Source organism: Glandiceps talaboti, chromosome 4, assembly GCF_964340395.1.
Source record: "Glandiceps talaboti chromosome 4, keGlaTala1.1, whole genome shotgun sequence".
In the NCBI taxonomy this organism is placed as follows: domain Eukaryota; kingdom Metazoa; phylum Hemichordata; class Enteropneusta; family Spengelidae; genus Glandiceps; species Glandiceps talaboti.
This window is the reverse complement of record NC_135552.1, coordinates 6876342-6903284: the sequence shown is the minus strand read 5'-3', so window position 1 is coordinate 6903284 and position 26943 is coordinate 6876342.

The following is a 26943-nucleotide window of genomic DNA, read 5'->3' as shown; positions in this document are numbered from 1 at the left end:
GAATTGAAGTGCTTTGGTTTTCAGGACAATTTGTTTTCAAAACAATTTATCCCCGAGGTGCTTGCTACCTTAAAGTGATTTAAAGGAACACTTTAAACACAAGGTAAGAGGTACACAAGTTTTATGAGCAACACTTTCATATTTAAAGAAATATAAATTAAACATATTTTAGATCTTGACCCCCCCCCCCCCCCCATCCTATCTCACTCCACGCCGAGAAAGGTTATGGTAGGCCCCTTTAAGTATAATTTCAGCATAGGGTTACGTTTAACAGTTGTAAGAAGATTACAGGAAGTACCAAACATATTTGTTTATGGGATGTCTTTAACACTAGATTGACATTAATTTCTTTTCGAAATAGTTGTATGTATATTCATAACATAAAAAAACTATAATATATTTCCAATACCTTACAAAAAAGTAGAAAGGATCCTTTTGAGATTTAGAGAAGAGAACATGCAGATATTTTAGGAGCTAAATGTATGCATTACTTAGTAACCAAATGGAGTTCGAATTAAAAGTTGATAAATTAGCAGTAGGTGCACTCTTTTACGGCGTTATATTTGATTAGATTTATCCAGTAAAATTGTCGTAAAACCCAAATCCTCTTTGAGACAACTATACAAGCCGTACTATCGCTACATTTCGTTGTTTCGCAAAATATACTGGTTAGCGAGAATGTGTAATAAAGATTAACGACTACACCTATGAATGTATATTTATCTCTTTCGTTTATTGAAGACAACGTTTATGTCATTAAATTGGAAACCGAAGTAAATTGAAGGTGGAAAATAAACTTGCAATATTGCTGATGTACGGTAAAAAAATACTCTATCGTGGTCAGATGCAGTGACGTCACTTGTAGTTACGGTAATACTTAACTCACCGGCATACAGGAAGATCAGAAGGATCGCCCTTCCACAAGGACCGGTCTGGATAAGTTAGAATACACCTTGGAGACATTTTATCTCCATATAAATCGAAGTTATCGAAATCTCTCCAAATTTTGTCATGTGAAAGCTTTTGTCCCTGGTGCCTTCGTAATAATAACAAATTATGTGTGTGTGTGGGGGGGGGTGTCACTGTCTTGTTTTCAAGGACATCGTCAGTCTTGTACATTGTATTTGGTAGAAATAGTGGATTCGACAATGACTCAATAACATTATTTTGACCTTCATTTTTAAAAATGTGTACGGTGATCCCTGATTTAAAACTAAGAACAAGTTTTCGTTTTTGTTAACAACATATCAGCAAAATGTTGATGTTGAATACTACTTTAGTCAATATTACATTCTTTATAATTTTGTAACTAATTGACAATGTACTAACAACATCGAATAATATATCGTAAGTCTATCGATGAAAAATTGTGTCACATTTCCCACAATGCACTATTGAAGATGGTAGGTCTCCAAAAATCGAATCGCAGTTTGACCCTTTGTTAAATATAATCAAAGGTGAAGTCTTTTATGAAAAATTTTGATCGATAGTTTCTATACAATAACTTTTACGATCATTATCAGTTTAATTTGGTGAAAGGTCTGTGATTCATTGGTTGAGATTAACCTTTCCCTGATATGTTATTTGATAAAGGTGCACTCAAGTAACTGGAATTAAAATTTATAGTGTGACGGAACAATCAAAGTGATAAAATCGACAGATGAAATGAACGTGGACAGAATGTAATGAGCTTGTAGCACAGATTTAAGACATCAATAGCGCATGGGTATCAAGACAATAGGTACACTAATATCATATATCTTGAGATGTCCCGTTTCATTTTCATGACTCTCATAATTATGCATGACCTATTGTTATCTATGCGTGATTTAATGTGATTTAATTATGTAACGACCATTGCGTCACATGTTGAGCGAATTTGATTTTGACCGCGCGCGCTGGGAGCACCAGTCTCTCTTAGCTCTGGGCTTTAGTAAAGCCTTAATGCCATACTCCATATTGTCTCATATACAGTTTATCCTGTTTACTACAATACTGGCTGATCTTTAAGTTTTGATTAAACATTGTAACATATCTGCACATTATTATGATGTCATAATTTTGTTAATTTTCTCGTCTGGACAAAGAAACGTGGTGATTAGGATTCGAGTGATCTCAACCTTAAACTATTAGATCCAACAGGTGTGAAGATTATGTGTTAACTACGTGTGCCAGTTTTCTGACCATGCGTTCTTGTTTACATTGTATTCTATCACCTTTTTTCTTCATCTTTCATCGTCGTTAAGGAAACTCTCTCAGCCAAAGTTTGATGACATTGCTGGTGTTTAGGTATGTTTGAAGATGAGACTACATCGATTGGATTTTTTTTTATTGTGCTCTACACTTTGAATTTGTAGTGATTTTATTTCTATTCCTAATAAAATTTGGTTACATTACGTTCGACTCACACCCACCCCTGGCAGATTTTTGTGTGCCTCATATTCTTCGAGTGTTTCAAATTTGTTGTTCATTTTGAGTTTTATAAAGGAAAATGTCCTCAACAGTTTTGTTTGTTCCAGATACTAGTAAGTAGTCTCTAAAGGGCTATACGATACACGCGTTCAGCCAACTGTTTCGTTTTTTATCATTTCTCACAAAAGAACAAAGTTGTGTATTGTTTTCAAAGAATATATATTGAAAAATCGAAATATCTTCATCGATTCGAAGCAGTCCATCCTACAAATTGTTTCCCGGCAAGTGGTTTATTAGTTTTAAATCCCTTCCTAGTCATGTACCAGCAACAGTAAATGATAACATTTACGTACGTCTGTCGTGATCTAGATATCTGCCGAAGTTCACGGCTACATTATATTAAAGATAAGGTTGAACGGATCTAAAAAAAACATTGTGAGTCCTCCTCTGCCCTCGGCGTCTATGAATTAATAATCACTCACAAAGTTGGAGAGCTGTCTTAATATTTCATGTAAGTATTTCAAGATAACGACATTTGATAATCAAGTCACGAAATACTCATTTTTTTCATCTTATCTTATACAGTTTTTTTACTATGAAATTCAATCCTAATCCTCAAAGTATCAAAATACCCACGATCGCGACGCACTCAGTATTTATTTAGAAAGAAATTGCTCATGTGACTTTTCTCCCTAAGGTTTGTCAATAATTGATAATGTTGGAAAATATTGATTAGGCAAATTTCACTCATGGCAGATGTTGAGAGTTCATGTTTTGATTATTTCCATGTGTCACTTTCTACTGTTTTCGCCAAGTCGAGTCAGATATAAGTTAAGCGTTAACAGTTATAAACGTACATAGTTAACAAATCGTCATCCGGAACAACAAAAATATGAATATATATCTTGCTACATTTTTGTTATCTTGCTCAAATATCACTTCAACATTTGCTACATTTTATTTCCTGGCTTGACAAACTTCTTACTAACTTTCATCTTCTGGCTCGTCAAATACTTCTAGCATTGCTACATTTTATCGTCTGGCTTGACAAACCAGGCTTCTAATGTTGCTACATTTTATCGTCTGGCTTGACAAATATCTGTAATTGCTACATTTTATCGTCTGGCTTCTTACATTGCTACATTTTATCGCCTAGCTCGACAAATAGCTTCTAAAGGTACTACATTTTATCGTTTGACTCAACAAAAATGAAGGTTAGTGCAATTGCTACAATTTAGGACGTTTGCTTCTTGTCAAGTGGCTTTCATTGCAATTTACTTTAAAACTTTACATGCTATGCATTGAACGTAATGGTTTATTTAAGCAATAAACCACCCCCTGGGGATGGTATACCAAGAGGTTTTGACCAGTGAACGAAATATATGCACGAGCGATAGCGAGTGCATATATTGAGTTCACTGGTCAAAACCGAGTGGTATACCTTCCCCAGGGGTGGTTTATCGCTATTATATTATACCAGTATATTGAAAATATCGGAAACAAGATAAGAAATAACGTTTTCTCGTTTCATATGCGCCTCTGTGTCTAATTTGCATAACAATAACGCTGCTTTTCAAGACAGCTGATCTTAGCCTCAATGTGAACGTCGTGCAGCGACTGGATTTATTTTATCTGCTCGTCGTTTCTAGGGATAATCTGTACATTGATCGGCTCATTAAAAGTGCACAGTGATGAATAAACAACCTGTTTGACTCAAGGTATAAACTTGAAGTGGTTTATTGAATACAGCGTGCTTGGATCGTTCCCGGCTGAATTCGCGACTCGGTGAAATGATGATAGACAGGTTGATATTTACAATGTATTTATATTACTGGAAGTTACGTCAGTAGATTTTCGGGTTTGAGGATTTCCCTCTCGGATTGATGACTGATACTCTAGGACAGGATCCCAGACAAATTTCTATTTAGATTAATGGTAAGTCGGCCAGTGTAACCTCTTCACTTGCTTCATTTTTATGACAGGACAGGACAGGACAGCTCACCAATGTTTCCACTCCAGCCGCGCCGCGCCGAGGCTGGGACCGTGCATGCCTAGCGCTATAGCGCCTGGTACATGTAGTAGGCGATGGTTTGAACAAATACGCGATGACTGGGTTGCTCTCGAAATTTCCTTCATAATTTCTCATAAAATATTGTCTCATTGAGAGAAAATCCTCCTTCTGACAATTCGAAGATTTCACTATCAGTATCACGGCGGACAACAACTTAACGCTCGTAGACGAACAAAATTTGGACGCATGCCAGCAGTGCATTATCGTACCAGCAGTGCATTATCACTCGTTTTAGACGCGCTAGTTCGATGTATAGACCAATCAGATCCCTCGATTTCCACCATCAATATACTGGTATAATATAATAACCGATAACGGTGCTAATTAGAGAAAATTAATCTTGGAATCTGAATTGAAATTTAAAAAGAGAACATCAAAAAAGGAATAATTGAGAATTTTGGATTCATAATGAATTATTTATCTTGTACCTGTATCCTTTAATGTAACTTAAACACCCCACTGTAAATCGTCAATCTCTGACTCAGTGTTTAATGTCGAGACCACGCACGTATCGTTCAAGTTACCTGTGTCGAGTATTGTGACTGTGGTCATTTGCTGTTATGGCTCGACAAAGTTGTTACACCCCTCCTAAAAACCTCCGAAGTAAATTTAATCGAAAACGAGTAAAGCAAACGTTTTTTCACCCCACCCCTCCATCCCCCACACCAACTTTTTTTTTTTTGGGGGGGGGAGTTGTTGTTGTTGTAGTTGTTGTTGTTGTTGTTGTTGTTGTTGTTTGTATTTTCTTAAAACGTTAACTGATGTGTATAAGCTTATCTGAGAACAGTTCAGTGAAGTAATTTCAATTCATTTAAAGTTCATACATTCTTCTTCGAAAGCTCACTAAACCTTCTATCGGATAACCCGTTTTCAAATATAATTTTCATTTCTTTCCAACCTATGCTTTTCTAAGAAAAAGTAGATAGCGTATTGGATGGAAGTGAAAATGATCGATCATAATTGAGATATATGGATATGACCTTAGTCGGACATCTCACCAATCCCCGACATTATAGAGGGGCATTCACACAAAAAACACTCACGCAGAAATATTCTCTTCATATGTCATGTTACCTTCCGATTCGACAACACTTAAGTTTCCTAGTAGATCAAGTTGCCATAAGGGCTCCTATAAACTGGAAATGTTATAAAATCATGTTGGTGGTATCTGGTATACTGACCTATCCGCTCATTTCGATTCCATACATATTTTTGTTTAAAAAAAGACGTATCTAGTAAATTCATTGTTAGATTGTATTGTTTTTGAACCAAACTATTGCAGCTTACTCACCTAGAATCACTATGCATTAGTCAATGATGAAGTATATGCGTTTCCAACTAGTGGACCGTGAAGTATGTGTTGGTGTCCCCCCGGTACATGTATCCGAGGCAAGGGTCACAATGTGTGGTGGTTATAGGCGTTTGATTTGAATGGGATGTGTTTGAAGAGAACGGATATTACATTTATTGGAATATTTGGGTTGGAAATGCTTGCTACAAAGGAGTTCGCAAAAATAGGTACATCTCGTGTTCTATATACTCTGAAGAGTCACATATAAGATTAAGGGAGGGTATGCCTAAGGCAGGTACGTCAACACCCGACACTACAAATCCCCCGCGAACGAACTGTACTAACTAATGGGGGCTGACACATTACAACGGAAGAAGAGATTTGGCACGTTAGTAGTGTGTGCTGAATGGCGGGAAAATAGATCAGTTAATCAAAGTAAATGAACCGATTGGAAGAGACCTAAGTAATATATCCCGTGCAATCCGAGATTTGTGAATAATCATTCATATAAAAAAGAACTATAATTGAATTTGCATACCGTAATTAGCATAGATGAATAATAATTAGCTTCGGAAATAGATGTCAACAAAAATTTGTCGAGTTATCATTGACAAGAGGACTGCAATGACAATGTAGCCGATTTTCGCCAATCGTAAATACCACCTGTACTAAATTCGCTCTTTCTGATTACTATTCAAGGCATGGAAAACGAATATTTGACTTTTCTGGTCCTCCTTATGATGGTCAGCAACACTGACCCACGTAAACCTACCATGTAACAAAATAACTGGAGCGCAACGAAAATCTCATTGCAATTACACGCTTATATTGGCGTGCAGTCATTAATAATGTACTTCCTTAAGTTTACACTATAAATCTGCTATTGTGTGTACGGATACGTGTTTTCAATTTTGACGACAGTGTACTTTAAAGGTACCACTGCTGTAAGTGAAAATATTTCTTGAAGGCAATTTTGTTGCTTAATAACAAAATGTGATATAATATGTTGCACTTCCTGATATTTATGGAATTATCTATAAGTAAACTTATGTACATGTAGAAGTTATACTAAGGCAGGATCATCAATGAAAATAGTATTGGGTCCATACCCAAAATTAAACAGATAATATTCATTTGCCATTTTGACTCATATTGATAACAGACTTAGTTTTCAATTTGACCTATTTTGGTTTTCATGATAAATACTATACATATTTCATTATACCATTTGATCAAACACTTGGGAAACCCAGGATTACACTAGAATTCAGGTGTCGTTGTAACAGAGTTTGGCAGAGTTTGGCATCACCATCGCAACAACAAAATGAGTTAACGTTTCTTGTGATGTAGATATTTGCTTTGATTCGCTATATTTAAACGTTTAATTCATATGCTACCTTGACTCATTTAAACAATTTCACTTATTTCGGTTGCCATGGTAAACACATCTTCATAAAATTTCATCACTTGATTTCTATATCTTGCGAGAGCTCCTAGAGGTGGTGGCTCACTTTTCACCTACAGAGAATCTTTTGTTTATCTTTTCATGTGATAGACAGATCGAGTTTGGCAAATTATAACCACGAAGGACCGTAACGTGTAATGTCGATTTAATTAAAAATGAAATTTAATCAAATAAATAAACTACCATGTATTTCCATTCACAGTTGTTCATATCAATTAAAAAAAATATATTTAATTAAAAAGTTAAATGTTAAATTAATTAAACTGTCGCAGTGGGTGCAACCAATACAAAGAGTGTGGTTTAATTAAAAACGTAATTAATTGAACTATTGCTATTGAATAAAAATATATGTATGAAGCCGTTGCGTATTAGTTATTTAGTTAAAGTTTAGACTTGAAATCTAATCAATTAGTCGTCCTTGTCTCTCAAGCAAATTTTCCACAAATTCCGTTTAAATCCTTAATTGTTTTAGGAATCGTTCTAACAATCACCACAAATAGACAGAAAAACGGGATGAAACACTACAGTTTGTCCAACTCCAACAAAATAACGCCAAGATTTATCAAAACTTGGTTTTACACAAGATTTGAACTTGTTACTCTACTACTTATGGATAAAATAAAATAAAAAACTAATTATGCTAATCAACGAATAGTAACTAAGTAATTAAATAATTCTTTAGTACACTGGTGGTTGTGCAAAATATCCCGCACCATAAACTTACATGTTTAAAAGTTGGAATTCCGGGTACGAAATTATTGAACTTTCTTCTCAACTTACAGAACAAAATTTTTTATGACATTGAAAGCGCCTTCCATAACAAATGTCGTGCTCGCAGCCTTGTTACAGTACAAATATTGCCCCTGGCATGGCACAGACCTGTATCGGCACAACGGCCGTATGTAACCTCTTCAAATCTCTGGGGAGCATAAAATCTATTGCGGCATCTATAAGCACATATAGGATTAAAACATTTACATAGCAACCTCTGTCCTACCAGGTCCCCATTTGTAAAGCTGGGTTGACTGGGGCACAATCATGATTCCAATCCCCCCCCCCCCCAGAACGTGATATTCAGAAACAAACAACAGTTGTGTGGCCCGAACCAGCAACTTGCAGATTCCAAGCCGGTCACTCTAACAATATAACCTCCAGGACTACAACGAGACATCAAAATCGGCAAAGATGGGCAACTGTATGATTCTAAATTGTGAAGACAGGAGTGCCAATTATGGTCTGTCCAAGTGACATGTTTCTATCCACCAGAGCAATTGACGAACATCCTTAGGGATATACAATTGACTTGTGAAGGTCAGATGGTGTATTTTGAATATAAATGAAATAACGAAGATATATTTACTGAACGGGAAGCAGCTTTGATGATGATAAATATTAGCAGTTAGATTCGATTCGATCGATATCATGAAATGGCGGCTGTGTAATATAAACAAAGATAACAATACATACAATTACATTACATCCATATTGTAAGCAGTGCGACATGGTTTGATATCATGGAATCACGCTGGGCGGATGTCGTTTGCTTTTTCATCAATTTCCGATTGATATTTTAAATGAAACGGTACAAAAAAAAACGTGCAAACCAAAAGACTGATTTTACGATGAGTTTGAAATATTTACTTTCCAGCATGTATAATATTACGCTTAATATCAAAGGTTATTGTTTTCCCAAAGTACCACAAATCATCAACTGGATATGATTTGTGTGTTCCGACTCAATATTTGTTGATAGTATACAGCGAATACAAGCTGCTAGGACTGTACTAAAAGAGATGTAGAAATGAAATGTAGGTAAAAACAGTCCTCTCCGATGTAAAGTTTGAGTATTAACTCTTTATCAAAAACATAGGTTCAGGTTAGACAGCTAATAAAGAGAATTACGTTATGATAGTCTGGCTCTTTAGCTGCCTTGCAAACTACAGTTTTGCATATACGTTTGTCTAAACCTTCGTTCACATCATTTTCGTAGCAGTAAAGCGCGTTTTACGGTTTATTCAGAATCCGTGACAAGGCGTTGTGCATTTCGGCCATCATGCTCTCTATATATAACTTCAAATTAGACATCTTATAAAGCCAATCTTTTTATTAACACGTATTATCTTTCATGAATTAATTAATTCAATTGATTTTTTTTAAATATAAAGTGAGACGAAACCATAACAAGGGAAAATATTCTTTACAACTTGTTCCATTTCACAAATAATAATGTTACAGGCACTAGCTTGGATGATATGTAAAATCAATGCAAATTAAAAATATTTTGCTTTCCGTTCTGTGAGCTCTACTTTTGTAAATTTACAATTGTGTATACACAATACAAGCTGAAAACTTCCATGGCAGTCCAACACACTGCAAAATCTTTATCACATGTAGTGTGTAATCAATAAAACAGATTTAATTACTCTGTTTTGCAAAGATGTATTCCCCCTTTTAATGAACTTTCGAATTTGTATATATCCTCAAATTGACATTCATTCTAATTTAGGTACTTTTAGAGGTCTTCTTAGGTCTTTTTTTTATATCTTACCTCAAATCTTAGTCTGTGTGTTTTTCTCTTGTGTTGTTCTATTTTAATATCAGTAGCTTCACCTGTTTGTTTGTGCTTGATGTAATTGTTGTGTGTATTTTTACTAGAGCCTGTACATTTTGTAAATGGAACCTGCTCCGGTTGGTTATCCCTAGTGGGAATAAAATAAATTAAACATGAAATAAAAATCTAAACTGTACCTGCAGTTATGTTTTTAAAATAACTTAACAATGAAGATTATGTATGTTTATGATTAAATCAATGTAAATTTTATAACAATTGCAGTCGTACGTCTACATGATAATTGATTAATATCATGCTATTAATAATTCAAAAGTGTACATACCGTCATGTCAAAACAACTTTGTATATTATCTGCTAGACAGGATGTACATTTCTCTATACTTGGATTTATTTTGGTAATAAGAGATATACACGCTATCAAACAGAAAGGCGTAGGTATGTTGGCCACAGAGTGTCACGGCCGATTTTTGCAAGATTGTGATCAGAGCGAAAAAATTCACGTAGAACTGGCTTCAAAACTAGAGCAATTATTCTCAAGTCTGATATCGACACTAAATTACTCTTACTGACGGTATAAAAATCAAACTCGGTAGATCAAAGATTCACAACGAGTCTTCAGACGGTACAAGAAGATATGTCTATAGTCTAGGGCGATTTAAACATTAGCTAGTCACGGATCATTTGATTTTATCAAACTATGTAATTTCAATTCCTTTTAAGGAAAGGACAGTTTATCAATGGAACGGAGGTCGTTTATCAATATTGAGTTTTGGATGTGTGTATTTAACAACAATGGAATCAAAGAACCCGATGTTGAATTTCCTGCTAAGATTATATTAGGGATCAACGGTTCTGACGTAATCATTTTCATCAGTATTATTAAAAGCCGAAAGACCACGATTTGTTATATATTCTGATGATATTGAGATTTTGTCTTCCGACGATAACTGTCATAGGTGAGGATGAGTGATTGGTATAAAACGTGTCTCAGCGTGTCTGGGTTAGTTTCATTTCGTAGTGTTTATTTCGAAATCGTTCAGTATGCATATAGATAACGCGTTGATTTCGTTCAGTCTTCATTGATAACGTGTCGATTTCGTTCAGTCTTAATAGAAAACGTGTCGATTGCTTCCAGTCTTCATAGATAACGTGTCGATTTCGTTCAGTATTCATAGATAACGTGTTCATTTATCTCGGTTTTTATAGAAAACGTGTCGATTTCGCTCGGTCGTAATAAATCACTTGTCGATTTCGTCCGGTCTCATCAACTACGTGTTGATTTGTTCGACCATTCGGCCTTCACCATATCTATGTTACTTCACCTGATAATCATTTCTTCAACAATAGGTCTACAAATATTCAAAGACGATCGACGAAAAACGCAACGATGCTTATTTTATTTAGTCCAAGAAATATTTAAAACTAGGAAATATTAACGATATTTAATAATAAACCGATAATATACTGTCTAGCAGCTACTGTTGTACAACAATATTTATGAAAAATTGTAAACATCACTCTTTTTTGAAATATTGTCAATGTCATTGTAATAATTTATGTGAAGCTGTATAAACTGAAGCATTCCTTAAAACTGTATGGTTAGATATAATATCGTACATGTAATATCGCAAATCCTCAACAGTATTGAATCACCTCTAGGTAAACACACTTATATAGTGGTACACATAGTATAGTGTAATATATCCAATCCAATTGATTTTCAATCCGCACCTTAAAATCAGCGCCCTCAACGCGATCAGCATTTCAACCTGCTACCGTACTACTTATGAATACATTTGAGCTCTAATTAGCATCTACAATGTCTAATCATTGGCATTTTAACAATTTCTAGTGAATCTATTCATATTGGAGTTCCTTCTCACGCCATCGCGATCTTGGTTCAGTATTACCCAAAGATAAAAAAAAAAGTTTCTGGTCTGCATCACTTACATACCCTCGCGTCGGTCTTTTTTTCGTATTTTTCCAACCCATGCAGTCTGCAGATGGTGGGAGGGGGGGGGGGGGGCTGGGAGACGCAAAAAAAACTCCCCTACTTCAGAGAAGACAACTGAAGAGCCAATCATGACAGGCGAATGTCATCTATATCTGCCCACATACATGCATGCTCTAAAGTACTAATAAAAAGAACAGTAACGTAACTGCCATAAATAGTAGACATAGTGACAGGTTTGTTGAGAATAAAAAAAATCTCGTCGTCGCACCACTTTAGACAAAATGTCCTGGCCAGAAATAATTCCTTGGGGTGGGGGCTAATGCCATGTATATGTATTTCAAAACAGGGCCCTAGGATTTAAATCGCGACCCCATTACTTGAACCCACGTTTATTCAGTCTTTTTGAAAATCGTTTTAAAAAACGAATAATTAGACAATGAGAGGTCTATTTTATATATGAATAGTATAGTATAAGTTGAAACCGAAACCGTGATTGGATCAGAGACGCTGATTTGTGGGTGTCAACCCAAAAATCAATTAGGATTCATTACACTCTATACTTTATGAGTAATTATAAGTTGCTATTCAAATATGGTTACCGTCAGGTCATTAATACTGAGAAGAGTGTACAATAGTATAGTTCAAAAATTACGCTGTTGCTACGTTTAGCTTTATTCCAGTGTGGATGCCCGGTGGGTTTGGGATGGGGGTGGGGGTGGGGGGGGGGGAGGCAACTCCCATAGACGACCAGATGGAGAGGGTCCTTTGGAATGGAAAGGGGTGTTTTTTGTGCTCACAATGTATGAGAAAGGGTATATACGTACACGTGCTTTTCATACAGCATGCTCAGGTATTGCAGTGTCTGATTTCGATAACAATGTCGTGTTTTGATGTCTTCGTGTGGCACTTGCTTTGATTGACACTATACTGTATTTAGTACCTTTGGTGATAACCTGTTCTTGTAAATGGGACAGTTCAAAACAATCCATAGCATCTATACATTCTGTTCGATAGTTGATTTGAGAATTTTTAAAATATTCCTTGTATAAGAACAGTTTGGGCCATGGTCTCAGATGAGCCCCCCCCCCCCCCCCCGTACCATTTTATACACAATTGCCCACCTGGGATGAAACACAACCTTCTGGGTAACACATCGGACGATATGATAGATTTATTAAACACACAGTTTTTTCAAACACATATCATCATGTCTTTTCATCATTTCAATATTCTATTTACGTTTGTATACTTAATATTATTTTTATAGTGGTTATTTGCACTCAAAGACTTGGAAATATCACTCCCCGCAGAGGTAAGGAAAATTGCTGACGAGGCGGGCCTACATGACTGTAACATTATCTATCAAATACTGGTTTAAACGAAGCGGCTTCTGGGTAAATTTACTATTATACATCACGAACCTTATATCACAATACTGTACATACACCTAATCAAAATTAACAAGTGGGAAAGATATTAACGATGATCAAAGTCTCGATTTATCATGATGTATCATATTTTGAATTAGACATTCACCATGTATATATTGTATATATTGTATATTTTTATCTCGACACTGTGTGAGAAGAGCCTTTGGCTCAACAGTCTATCGAGTTTAAATAAAGTCTAATAATAATAATAATAATAATAACCATGATTTTCCACAATACAAGTTTTTGTAGATTGTTTTAAACTTTGTTTTTGTTTGACTTTTAATGATAAAAAATAGTACTTACTCATATACAATGGTTTAGAAAGATTTGATCATCGTTGTACGTCAGACGAGGACAGCGGCGTTGCTCATTCGTGTTCACGAGTGATGCATCGTACGTGTCGGTTCCAACGCTGTCTACTATTACTAGTAGTATTCTTGCATTCACGAATCCCTCCAATTCACTGTATAGAAGCGAGCAATCAATTGCAAGAGATGAGGGATCAAGTGACTTTTTTTTCAACTTCGGGCATCCAAGCTTTTTCTCTTTATTTATCACTGAAGAATAAAGGCCCCAACGTTTATCTTCAGCGTAGATTATTGCTCCCTTTCAGATAACTACTTTTCTCGTTATCTGTGGTGGGAATATTCCATTTACAAGTAGGGATAGCCTTAGAAAGTTTGCAGATGACCGTAAGTACGGATACGAATACGTTGATTATTTTAATTATCCGTAATTGTCCCTTGGAGGGGTTACTGTCTATTTCATGGGCGACAATTATGATATTTATACTAAGTGAATCATTTAAAATGTTTTTGGCTGCTACACGATCCTGAGAGGTTTCAAAATGAATGGATGGACATCGTCGCATTAAATTGACTTCCAACCCTACTCACATGTGTACCATTCATTAACGTTATCACTACATCCACACAGATTCTCTCTCTCTCTCTCTCTCTCTCTCTCTCTCTCTCTCTCTCTCTCTCTCTCTCTCTCTCTCTCTCTCTCTCTCTCTCTCTCTCTCTCTCTCTCTCTCTCTCTCTCTCTCTCTCGTGCGTACTCAAGTGACTAAAGACATTTTAGATGAGTTCCCTTTTAGTGTAATTGCAAACTAGTACCACGACTGCTGCCCAAGCAATATGATCGACAAGGATCAGAAACATCAAATTGTATTGTATACATGCAATGAGTTCTTCATTGCCATGACTCGCCCATCACGCGATGCGTTTGGCGTCCTTTGTAAGGGATCAATTCAAATGGCCTTAAATAGAAAGTGACAAATACTTCTAATACAAATGTTATTTGTAAAGTTGATAACTTGATGAGATGACGTCATGCGAGTCTTGGTTCCAAAGTTTGTGATCATTACACTTATCAAAACTAGTAATATACAAAAAAAAGTTGATAGATCTCGAGAGACCGTGACAAAACATACACATGTTTGTTTATAACATTCGCACGCACTCCTATATAGACTTGTTCGAGTACATTGCGCTTACCGTACTGTATTAAACATAGTCATTATCAACGTTTTCTTGAGCTCTAGCTATATCTATTTGGGATAAAGTGATTTGATACCTTTTTAGATTGTTCGCATGGCCCTGATTGGATATGGTTCACATGATTCTGATTTAGGTGGGTCACATGGCCCTGATTAGATGGGTCACATGATTCTGATTCAGGTGGGTCACATGGCCCTGATTAGGATGGCTCACATGATTCTGATTAACATGGTCATATAACCTTGAGTAGGTGGGTCACATGGCCCTGATTAGATCACATGGCCATTAATTTATCAGTTTGAAGATTTAGATTAATTTGCAAATCATATTTCTGTCTCTTTTTCCGATGGTGGCATGTAATTTATTTACAATGTATTTTTTATCAAGTTATGTATTATTTGGTGACGCAATGTTTAATTATCACAAGTCACAGTCTTTGAAACCTAAACCGATAACCTTCAAGCTCAATGCTGAACTCTGTCACTTTCAAACATACACAGATAAACTGATTTGCGAGAATGATACAAAATGTAGATTAGATATTCATGTATTTGAAAATTAATTGTATTTTCATTTACTCGAGCATATTCTGTTTTGTTCATATATTTATGTGTGTTTCTTGTTAGTTAGTTAGTTTGTTTGTTTGTTTGTTTGTCTGTCTGAGTGTTTGTTTGTTTGTTTGTTTTTTGGTTTGTTTGTTTGTTTGTTTGTTTGTTTTACCACGGTTCTGGCTTCCCTGTGATATTAGTATATAATTAGCAGCCATGAGGGAATGGAATTTATACAGTCTGAACTTGACAAACTGAGTGTGTGCAAAAGCACAGGTTTAGATGGTATTCCAGCAAGGTTTTTAAAAGACAGTTCCAACGCTATAGCGGTCCCTATCACTCATATTGTGAATCTATCTATCACCAGTGAAACTGTACCAGATGAGTTTAAATTTGCTAGGGTTAAACCTCTATTTAAAAAGAACAGTCGCTTGGAAGTCGGCAATTACAGGCCTGTCAGCATACTGAGTGTTACATCTAAGATTCTCGAAAGGGCAGTTCATGTACAACTTGAAAAATATCTTAGCGATAATAGCATGATTTATCACCTACAATCTGGCTTTAGGGGTAACTATTCCACCGATACCTGTTTAATTCATTTGCAGGACTATATCAGATCCCAAACAGCTTCTGGAAATTACACTGGCATGCTTCTATTAGATCTTCAAAAAGCATTTGACACCGTTGACCACATTATTTTGTGCAAAAAGCTTAACCTTATGGGTATAGAATCAGTGCAATGGTTCCAGTCTTATCTAACTGGCAGAAAACAGTTAGTTAATGTAAATGAAACGAATTCAGATATCAAGGATATTCACTGTGGTGTTCCGCAAGGAAGTATTCTAGGGCCATTATTATTTCTATGCTATGTGAATGATATGGAAATTTCCATCAAATGTAAACTCCTACTTTATGCTGATGACAGTGCCATTTTAGTGTCACATAAGGACGTGCATCACATTGCCTCGGAGTTGGGCAAAGAACTTGAATCATGTAACAAATGGCTGATTGACAATAAGCTTTCTCTCCACCTCGGGAAAACAGAACTCATTCTATTCGGCTCGAAACGCAAACTAAGTAAGGTTTCTGAATTCAAAATAACTTGTAATCCGGCAACATGATATTCATGCCAGCAAATCTGTCAAATACCTTGGGCTCGATCTTGATCAAAATCTATCAGGGCTCCAAATTGTTCAGAATATCATTAAGAAAACCAATTCAAGGCTTAAGTTCCTTTACAGACAAGCAAATTTTCTCAACCAATACTCGCGTAAAACCCTTTGCTCTGCTCTGATCCAATGTCACTTTGATTATTCATGTTCATCCTGGTACTCTGCTCTTACCACAACTCTCAAAAAGAAACTCCAAATTGCACAAAACAAAATAATACGGTTCATCCTTTCTATGGAGCCAAGATCACACATAGGTGCTGATCAGTTTGATGCCCTGGGTATGCTGGATGTCAAGGGTAGAGTGAGCCAGCTCCGATTCAACCATGCTTTCAAAATATACAATAACTCCAGCCCGGAGTACTTGTCCCATCAGTTTACCAAAGTATCCTCTGTTCATAACTATGGTACTAGGGGAAGTAGGTACAATTTTCACCAGCCAATGATTAAAGGTCAGGCTGCAAATACGTTTTACGCTAATGCTATCAAGGACTGGAATAATCTACCAGTATCGATAAAACAGATATCACAAAGGAATGTCTTCAAAAAAGCAGTCAAATCATATCTGTCCAGTACACTAAGGGACCACTAATACTGGAAACAGCGTGTTTATTCCCTATTAGCTAGTTTGCCTCGATAGCTTTCCTTTTCATCTGTTATTCTTTCCCATTCCATGTAGTCAAATACTTATGCTAATCCTGCCACTTTCTTGAATCACTGTACGGACCCCACTGGAAACAAGTCTTTGACTTTCGTGGGTTATCCAAGTAATTCAACAATTTGTACCAGTTTTTATTTGTATATCTGCACTGTCGATCTTGTTGTTTTACTGAAATAAACTAAACTAAACTAAAGGGAACGATTCCCTATACTAGTAATATCATCGACTATCAAAATGCACACTGGACTGACATTCGTACATTGCACTCTAACTGAATGTCAAATGATCAAATGGTACTAACCCTCACATCGATAACTGCTTTAGTTCATTATCATCATCAAGTCATCTTGTTTAGATTACGCCAACTAAAGAAAGTTGTTTGGTTCCGGTTACCCTACCCACCTAGTTTTTCACGCCGACCCTAAACAAAGTTTTACGTATTCGAGAAAAAATAATAACAAAATCGCGAAAACCATGAAGTCTCGCAAGAAATAGTGGATGCGGAAACTGATAAAACTATTCTTCCAATTTGTAATGGCCGTACATCTATAGGAAGAAATAAACAACGCAGATACCATTTGGAAAACAAGGGAAAACCCGAACCTAGACATTCACACATGAAAAAGATATATAATAAAATAAAATAAAAAATCTACCTATCCCACCTATTTTAAAATTGAATGGAATCGGAACCATACATTTTTTTACGCCTTGTAGAAGTTGTAATTCAAGGTATTTAGTTATCAAGAAGACAGCATGGTGTCAATTGTGTAATTTTATCTGTAAAACGTAACTTCACAAAGGTCCTCCAAAGGTCAGAATATAGGATACCTGACACGTACACAGGAGGAAAATATCACGACAGTACCGTCGACTCGGGTGGAGAAAAGGAGATACAACACGCTGGGGAATTCGGAATTCGTTGTCCTACTTACATACGGAGTACAACGTAGGGACTCGATTACGAAATTGCCTACTTTGTCAAAATCGAGTCTCGACTTTATACTGCATCTGCAAGCATGACTCGGGCTTTGTGACATGAAATTATTGGTTCAAAAAATCAGAACCCTAGATGACAAAGTCGAAAGTTTACGCTGTCGTTTTCTATCAAGCAATAGGTAATGATGAGTTTCACTCTCACTGAGTTCAGGATTCGCGTTGACGTGACCAATCTGTATCTAATCCATTTCATGGTGAAATATACACACTTTATAATAATTGGAGTCCACCAGTTTTATTAAAGAATAGAGGTAATTGTGGCGAGCTCCACCCTCAGTCTTAAATTGATTATGATAAATTGATATATGAGTGAGGACATACATTGACTTCCTCGTGTTTCGTTTTCAGTTTAGGTACAATACAAGTGTATGCATGTATCGTATGTACCGTATGTACCGTATGTACCGTATGTATGTATGTATGTATGTATGTATGTATGTATGTATGTATGTATGTATGTATGTATATGTGTGTGTGTGTGTGTGCGTGCGTGCGTGCGTGCGTGTGTGTGTATGTATGTGTGTGTGTGTGTGTGTGTGTGTGTGTGTGTGTGTGTTTGTGTGTGTGTGTGTATGTGGATGGATGGATGCATGTATGCAATGGAACACTCAACATCATGTAATGTTTGTCGAACGCCATTAACATTTATGGCTGTAAAATGGTGGGTTAATTGTGTCAAGGGGGAGGGGTTACGAAATTGCTTTAAGCCGGGCAGGGGGTCACTGATTTTTTAAAATTATTTATTTGGATTCCACCGACCCCCCCCCCCCCGTAATAAATAATGACAGCTCTCTAAGTCTGTAACTCCTTGTCACACGAAAGAATTAGATAAAGGGGATGGAGACAAAGTGAGAGATTTCAGAGTTTCTGTAGGCTTGCTTCAAATCTCCGGAATTTTTCAATTCTGTATTTGAATAAAATTTTCTTTAAAAAATACCCCCAAATGAAACAATGACCTGCTGAGTAAGTGATTGTGAAACAGTCGAGTGAACACATATATATGGTCCTTGGGAGACTACTACACGTAGTAACCAAGGGAAAAAAAGCCTCCTCAAAAATGAATGCCAAACTCAAAACAGTTGAATAATATATATTAATCTTACGAAAAATCTGCCGAAGTATTAGTGCCAGTTCTCTTAGTATATGTTCGTCACGAGATAGGTCTCGCTTTGTTTGTATATTGTTTGCTAAAACTGATTGTATATGAAGCAGTGTCAGTAACATGTATAACCATGTATCCCATGGCACATCGATTTAATAAACGTAACTACGAACATGTATATAGAAAATAACAATGTTATGTTAGCGGAATGCTAACCCCCCACCCCCACCCCACCCCACCCCCACCCCACCCCATACACGACTTGGTCTCCTCTTAATCAATTGATACTTTGTTGGACGATAAATCTGTGATTTTTCAGGGCCATTGGTGTGGACCAATAGAAAACTCGGCATTTATAGGTTGAAATCAGAGGAAGTAAACATCTATCAAACCACACATGCCATTCAAAGAGGGCTGTTGGGGTCAGACGTCGCGTACGTACCAAGTTGAAGTTACATTTCACAGCTTTTTTTCACTCAAAAATATTTAATTCACGATTCACGCGTTTAACTTATAAGCATTCACCATTCACGTCTGACTCGGAAAATAACGACCATTCACCGCTAACGCAATATTCACCAATTCACCATTAACGCAATAACATATTAACGATTCACCATTCACGCGAAAGATATAACCACACTGAACATTTATATAACCACACTGAACATTTTCGCATTACCACATGCTGTGCCCCACTTCAGCGGAACCTATAATATAGCGCCCCCATTCGACAGAAATATATTTGTGGCTCGGCTGGAGTGCGTGCGTTGCCAACCTGGCCGGTTGTATGGTACGGTGTGTCTATAACGTAGTGAAAAGCATGAACATGGCAAAAATATAGTCATACCCACCGATACACTGTATCAGCTATGTACAGTAAGTATAACAGCGTAGTGGAAGCGCTGTCGATATTATTTTCGTGTGAAATTTTATGCTGACATGGAGGCCGCCATGTTGAATGTGTGTAAACAAATACACACAGCTGATCCATGGCCATGGTATGTAAGCCGCTTGTCAAAAAACTTGGCACATATAAACTGGCTAGTCTTTCTCAGGATAGTTTATCGATATCATTTCAGACAAAATTCGTTAGTGGTCTGTGATATCATCAATGTCTGCGACTGACTATATCAAACAGTTATAGCAATGTTCACTCTGTATGCTTTCTACCTAGTCCTGCTTGCATACGGGGTGTTGAGCGAAACGCGTGCATCGTCTGCAAGCAGAACTATACAAATGTATTCTATCATGTAGTAAATTACTCTACGTACTTACAGAGATGATCGACGCGCTCATCAATGAACAGAGACTGGCCGCATATTTGGTAACGATATCCCTTTATTTGGCTGACGTGTTCGTAATTTCATGTGTTCTGAACAGTGAATCAATCTGTTGATAAAAGACTGAAGTGTACAGTCAAAAATTTCAGGTAACAATTTCACGGTTGTGTTTGGAGTGACTGCAACTTTGTTCCATTTCAATGGTCGTTTTATCACTGACGATAGAACAATGTATACAGAGAGAAGCCAATAGATCTACCAGATACAAAATTCTTTCAAAAACCTTACCATTGTCACTGGCAAGTCCAAGCATGGATCTATGATGAGATTCATGGTCCAAGGTAACTCTGATGAGTTTTGTAATGACACCTCGAATCTGTGCTCGGAATAAAGTTGGTGAACAAAAACCTAGGATGACAGTGCCTCTGTAGTCTAGTTACTATACATGTTGTCGTTTTCGTTCTCTACAATCTCTCTCTCCAGATATAGTCAAATGGACAAATCTCCCAAAAAAATCTAGCTAAATTGCCTGCTGGGGAAAGGGTGAACAGTTCATGTCATCCCGCACTGACAGGTAGTTGTAATTGGTTACTTTGTTCAGTTTACTACAAACTTAACCTCCAGTTTGAAAGTAAGTCACATGATCGAGGACATGATAACATTTTCACATTGACATCAATGCTCTAACAGTATAAACTAATGCTGTTGGTGGTAAGAATGAAATCAATTTGACTATACGGTGGAGATGATGTTAGCTTAGGACTAGACTAGTTCCTCCGGTGCACAGCCCTTGATAACTACCGCTTTGCATAGTCACTTTTAAAGTAGCAGAATTGGCCAAGGGTCTACCAGCCAGGCTACTCTGACTAGTGAATTTTTGTCCCATCTTCCAATTCAAGTGAACTTATATTTGGCTCATGTTGTGGTGTTTGTTTTGTGTAACTTTATTGTTGGAGCCAGTTAATGGGACTTGTCCCTTAGGAGGTCATCCTTGGAAATAGATAAATTAAAAAGAGTCAGAATATTTGGGGTGTATAACTCCATATGAATGGATTGAGAGGCCATGTCTACATCCTGACTCCAATTATACTACAATGTATATACTTGAATCAGAGTGTCCCTTGGACTACATGTACATTCTCACATATCTTTATATTTTGTACATGATTGATTTAATTATAACATCTTTGCTGTTGACAGGGTTTGAAATATCCAAATTGAAAGCCATCAGTGAGATTGGTCTGTGCTTGGGTAATAATGACATGTTGAAGTGATGATACATGTATGATATACCATAATATAAAATGTCTACACATCTCAGAAGTACAACTCACAGTGGTCTGCTAGCAATCAGTGCTATAGGTAAGATAACCCATGGTCACTATTTTAATACTAATATATTGCCTGGCTATGACTTAGTAGACATTTATTACCCCGAGAGCTATCAATGTAGCAATGATTTCCCTCAGTTTTAGCCTAGTGGACATACATGTAGTTACCATACAACAGCACAAGGGGTAAAGTGATGTCTATACTCACCTGAATAAGGCAAGATTATAAGTGTTTTATAAAATATCACATTCTACAGGCATGTTACTGGAATCAAAGCAGATTACTGGTAGGACTCCTATGTTATATTCAGTTCTACATTCAATGTGCCCTAGATAGGGTAAATTGAAAACAGTGCACACTCTATGCAAATTGAGGTCACTATCATGTCAGTAGTTCATGCCACAATGACACGATCTAAAACCAATCACTGAAGTCTGTATGAAAATGATGTGTTTTAACAAAGAATAGTTCTTTGATTATCCCTGACAATGCAAGTCTCTAGGCTTTAGGTAATAATTATTTCATTATCACTGCTGTACAGTACATGTACAGTGAACCCTATGAAGTCAGTGCTACAAATTGGATATACATGTATGCTAGGGAGTTGAACCCCTACCATGATTATCATAACCAAACATGATATTTTCAAATAATTATTGCACAGAAAGCATTTGTATATTATAAGCCTAGCAGGCAAAATAATACATGTAGCATATGAAAAAAAACTGAATGTTTAGGGTATTACAAACACACATGTAGTTCAGCCCCCCCCCCACCCCCCACCCCCCCACACACACACACACACACAATCTCAGCACTTATTGTGGTATTTCCATCAGGTGGACAGTTTTATCACAGAATTACATTAGGTAACATTACTACTTTCTGAGACATAACTTGTATGTATTTTTTGTCGTTTTTGTTTCCAAATAAAAGGTTCCTAATATTTTACCCTTCACTGTCACTTGTTTAATGACTAAGTAGTCACTGGCAAAACTCCCACCTTATTAACTGCTGTGATATTGTATTCTCATACTACTGGGGTGTATGAATGAAATGACATCATTTTATTTATTAGCCTACAGTATCATGGCAGTTAAAACTGTAGGAGTATTGCCAGTGACTGCTGGTTTTTAGACGCGTGATAGTGAATGGTAAATATAGGTAACCTTTTATTTGGAATCAAAATCGACAAAAAATACTAAGTAATAAGTACAAAACATTTAGTAGTATGTTTAATTCACAGGTTCTTCTATCAACTCATTCCTTGGGCCAGTACAGAGGTAAGTTTCAACATAATCTAAAATATGTTAAGTTATGTACAAGCAGTCTAAATAATCAGAATGTTAGTTTTTATGTAGCACTTCCCACTTTTTACTCAAAGCGCTTTACAATTATTACCCTGGTACCCCTGGCACACCAGCATGTTTACACATCCTCAACTCCCTGGGGAGCATACAATCCATTGCAGCCTCTATAAGCTCATAGGATTAAAGCATTCACATTACGACCTTTATCCTACCAGGTCCCCAATTATACAGCTGGGTTGACTAGGGCACATTTTTGGTTCAAATCTTTCCCAAGGACTTTAGCCATTTAGAAACAAACAGTAGGAGCAAGGCTTGAACCTTCATTTCACAGATTCAAGGCTGGACTCTAACCATCACTTAACTGCCATGACTATTAATTTTGAAAATTCTAAAAGACTTTGGTATATTTCTAGAGTCACTTTCTCAAAGAATATAAAAAATAACGATTTTCAGATAGCATATGTGTATGTATTTGTGATTGGTATGTCATACTTTGTACACGTTATCAAAGTTTAGGTTTAAAAAAAACCCCAGTTGTATGGTAAAGCTATAGAATTTAAACGTTGGTTCAAAATGAATACATGTAGTGTGTATACATATACCATAATACTATGACAGAACCTTATGATGTAGGAGTGCAAGTGTGGTGTGGTATACTTGGGATATTTACACCAGTGCTTGCAGTCTTCTCTGCAGGCATACTTTCATCGGTATATAGCGAGTGAAAGTGCAGCAGAAAACACTGCAAACATGAATACAAATATCCCTGAGTAGCCACACAGGAACTCATGCAAAACGGGGTTCTGTTATTATTACATATTATGTTTATCTAAAACAGCAAATTTCCTAAAGAATTACACTGTGTGATCACACAATTTCATATCTATATCTATACAAGTATGCCCTCATTTACGTATTATTTGCATGCAGGTATGCAATAATGTTTTTGGGTATTGCACTGCAGTGAAACTACCACTTGTGTGCTTGCATAGCTTTTCAAGTAATCACCGGTACATATGTAATAAATGTAAGTATAGATTGTACATAGTAAGATTCTGAATGTCCTGATTAAAGTACTACATGTACAGTATTTAGTCTACATTCATGATTTAAAGAGACATGGTTGAATTCCAAGTTCTGACATTAAAGGGGCACAAGCTGTGGTGGGAGTTTCGGAGCATACTTTTATCTGCATATATTTAAAGAGTACAGGTCTCACTTGGTTTACTCTTTAGCATCTCTTACAATAGGGAACTTGCAAACCCGCCATGTTGAATGTTGCATCATGGGAAATGTGATAATATGTACTAATGACTTGGTATTGTAAACAATACTGTTATATTGTTTGCAACCACGAATGATCAATTCATAGTTTAATACCCTGACCATTATGGGAGGTTTATTTTATCGGTAGCTCCAGATTAGGTATAACGATAACCACATATAATCCCATAGTCCTTTTCATTTGAGCATGCTCAGTCTGGATTACAAGTTCCCTGTTGACTGAACCCAAAGCTGGGTTTTATAACTTATGCATTGATCCAATGATGTAATTTATGTACATGTATAAAAAAAATTTCATAAAATCCCTACTATGCAATCATGTGTTCTAACAATGTCAGAAGATAATTGTAATGTTACAAAAGGCATGCATTGACATTAACATTATAGTACATTTGTTTAAAGTCTAAGTTTTATGTAAGTATTTTCCACTTAAGTTAAAGTAGAAACCTTAGAAACTCAGCTTGTGCCACTTAATGTTATCTTGTTATTTTTAAGGTCAAACTTAAATGTGCAGAATTACTGCCATACAACAGAGTAGTTTGATGCTACAAAAAATGTACATGTATGTCTTCTATCTATGAATGTTTGTTTAGATTAGTCTGACCTGTAAATTGTGTGCAATCTACTTTCTGTATCGACTATCAATTTTAAACTATACCAACATCATGGAATAGGGTATTAAAAGTACTGATAGTTAGATAGGTATCTACAGTGATGTATGAAAAATAGGAAATTAAGGTGGTTTTAAATATTTTGACTTGTATTATGAACACTACAGAACCAATTATTATATGTAGACATATGTTGTCCATCATTTACATGTAGAGCAACCAGTGTATAAACCCCATATATTGTGTACGAATGCATTCTTGTGTGTGGTAAAACTTTACTTATTAGCCCCAACAGTAGTCTTGCTGCTAGACGTTCGGGCTTTCTTTCGATGCTATAACTATAAGTGAACGAAGTTCGCATGTGAGGGCTTGCCCGAACAGTCTAGCGAATGTCATTTTCAGACCAGACATTCCATTGAGATTACGATAAGCGGTGGGCTGGGCCATATATGCATATACATACTTTGATATATTCAATCTCTGCATGCAGGTGTTGACAAACACATTTATGTCATTACTATGTCTTATCAGTTTATGGTAATTGTGTTTGATGAGTGTGTAGACGTTGTCATTCACACATTTTAGTTAATGCATTGGTGGTTATTTTTACAAGCCCCTCCTTAAGATGAATATGCATGAAAATTTAGCTATTGTCCTCTGTTTGTGCTTGTCGCTAATACGGTTCTCTGATTGGCAGTTATTTATATCCTGATGACATTCGCTAGACCTCGGATGTTCCATCCTCGATAGCATTGTTCGGCTTTGTGTCGTATTTTATTGGAAGAACATCCAAGGGCTAGCTGATAGACTACCCCAACAGGTGATATGCCAGAGAGTACTATCAAGGGATGCCATGGGGGCTATCAAGTGACATTGGGTTCCATCCTTGTTTGTGTGCATCTGTCCATGCACCCTCATTTCTCTGACAAGCATTAGCTGATTTCAACCAAATTTAGTGCAACAGTAACACACTACCTGAGAGACATGCACATCCCTTATTTATAACTGCGACCTTTTATGGCAAAATTGTAGCCATATTTTTGGTAAAAAAACCCCCACATTTTGTCTCATATTTCCAAAGGTTTGAAACATAAGGACACCAGTCAAGTGTCCAGACCTGCATTATGAATGTTAAACTTTCTAATGAGGAATTATGCTTTGACCTTGACCAACATTTTAAATGTCAAATAACCAAAATTATTCTTCCTACCATTCATGTAACTCAAGAAGTAGAGAGACTGAATGTCCACATGCACATTTTCTAAAGTAAGCTTTATTTTTTTACCTTAAACCTTTACTACTATTGTTAAATAACACACAAAGTTTTGTATCTAGAGACACCGTTCAAGTACCTGCACCTATTAAAGCATTGACCTTGACCTTCATCTTTAAGGTCAAATGCTAAATTGCTGAATAACTTTGGAAATTTTATACAAAGGCTCCATTTCAACTTTGTACACCTACATTGTCAGAAGAACACACTTTCTATTCAAACATTGACTATTGACCTTGACCTTCATTTTCAAGGTCAAATCTAAATCTGTACAAGAAATTTGCTATAATAATGACAACCAGTTGGAACTACATTGTATGAGGGCTTGTTTTTATGAAAGTGTCATTTTAGTACCATTTATAATCATGCATCAAGGGTTTGTATCTTCTAAACGTAGCCAGGTAACATGAATCTATTATTAGCAGGTATTGCATACAGCTGACTGAATGTTGTTGATGTGTATGACTGTATAGGGTTCAACTGCAAACTGAGGTGTTTCTAATGTTAGTAAGCTTGCAAGCTAAGGATAATGAAAAGATCAATTTGAAACTTATTTAACTGGTATAATCCCCATATAAATGCATTCTTACGTGTGGTAAAACTTTTGTTCATTTGTCTGGTGTAGTTGAGTGTAGCTTAGTACCAGTTGTGATCATACACCAAGGTTTTAC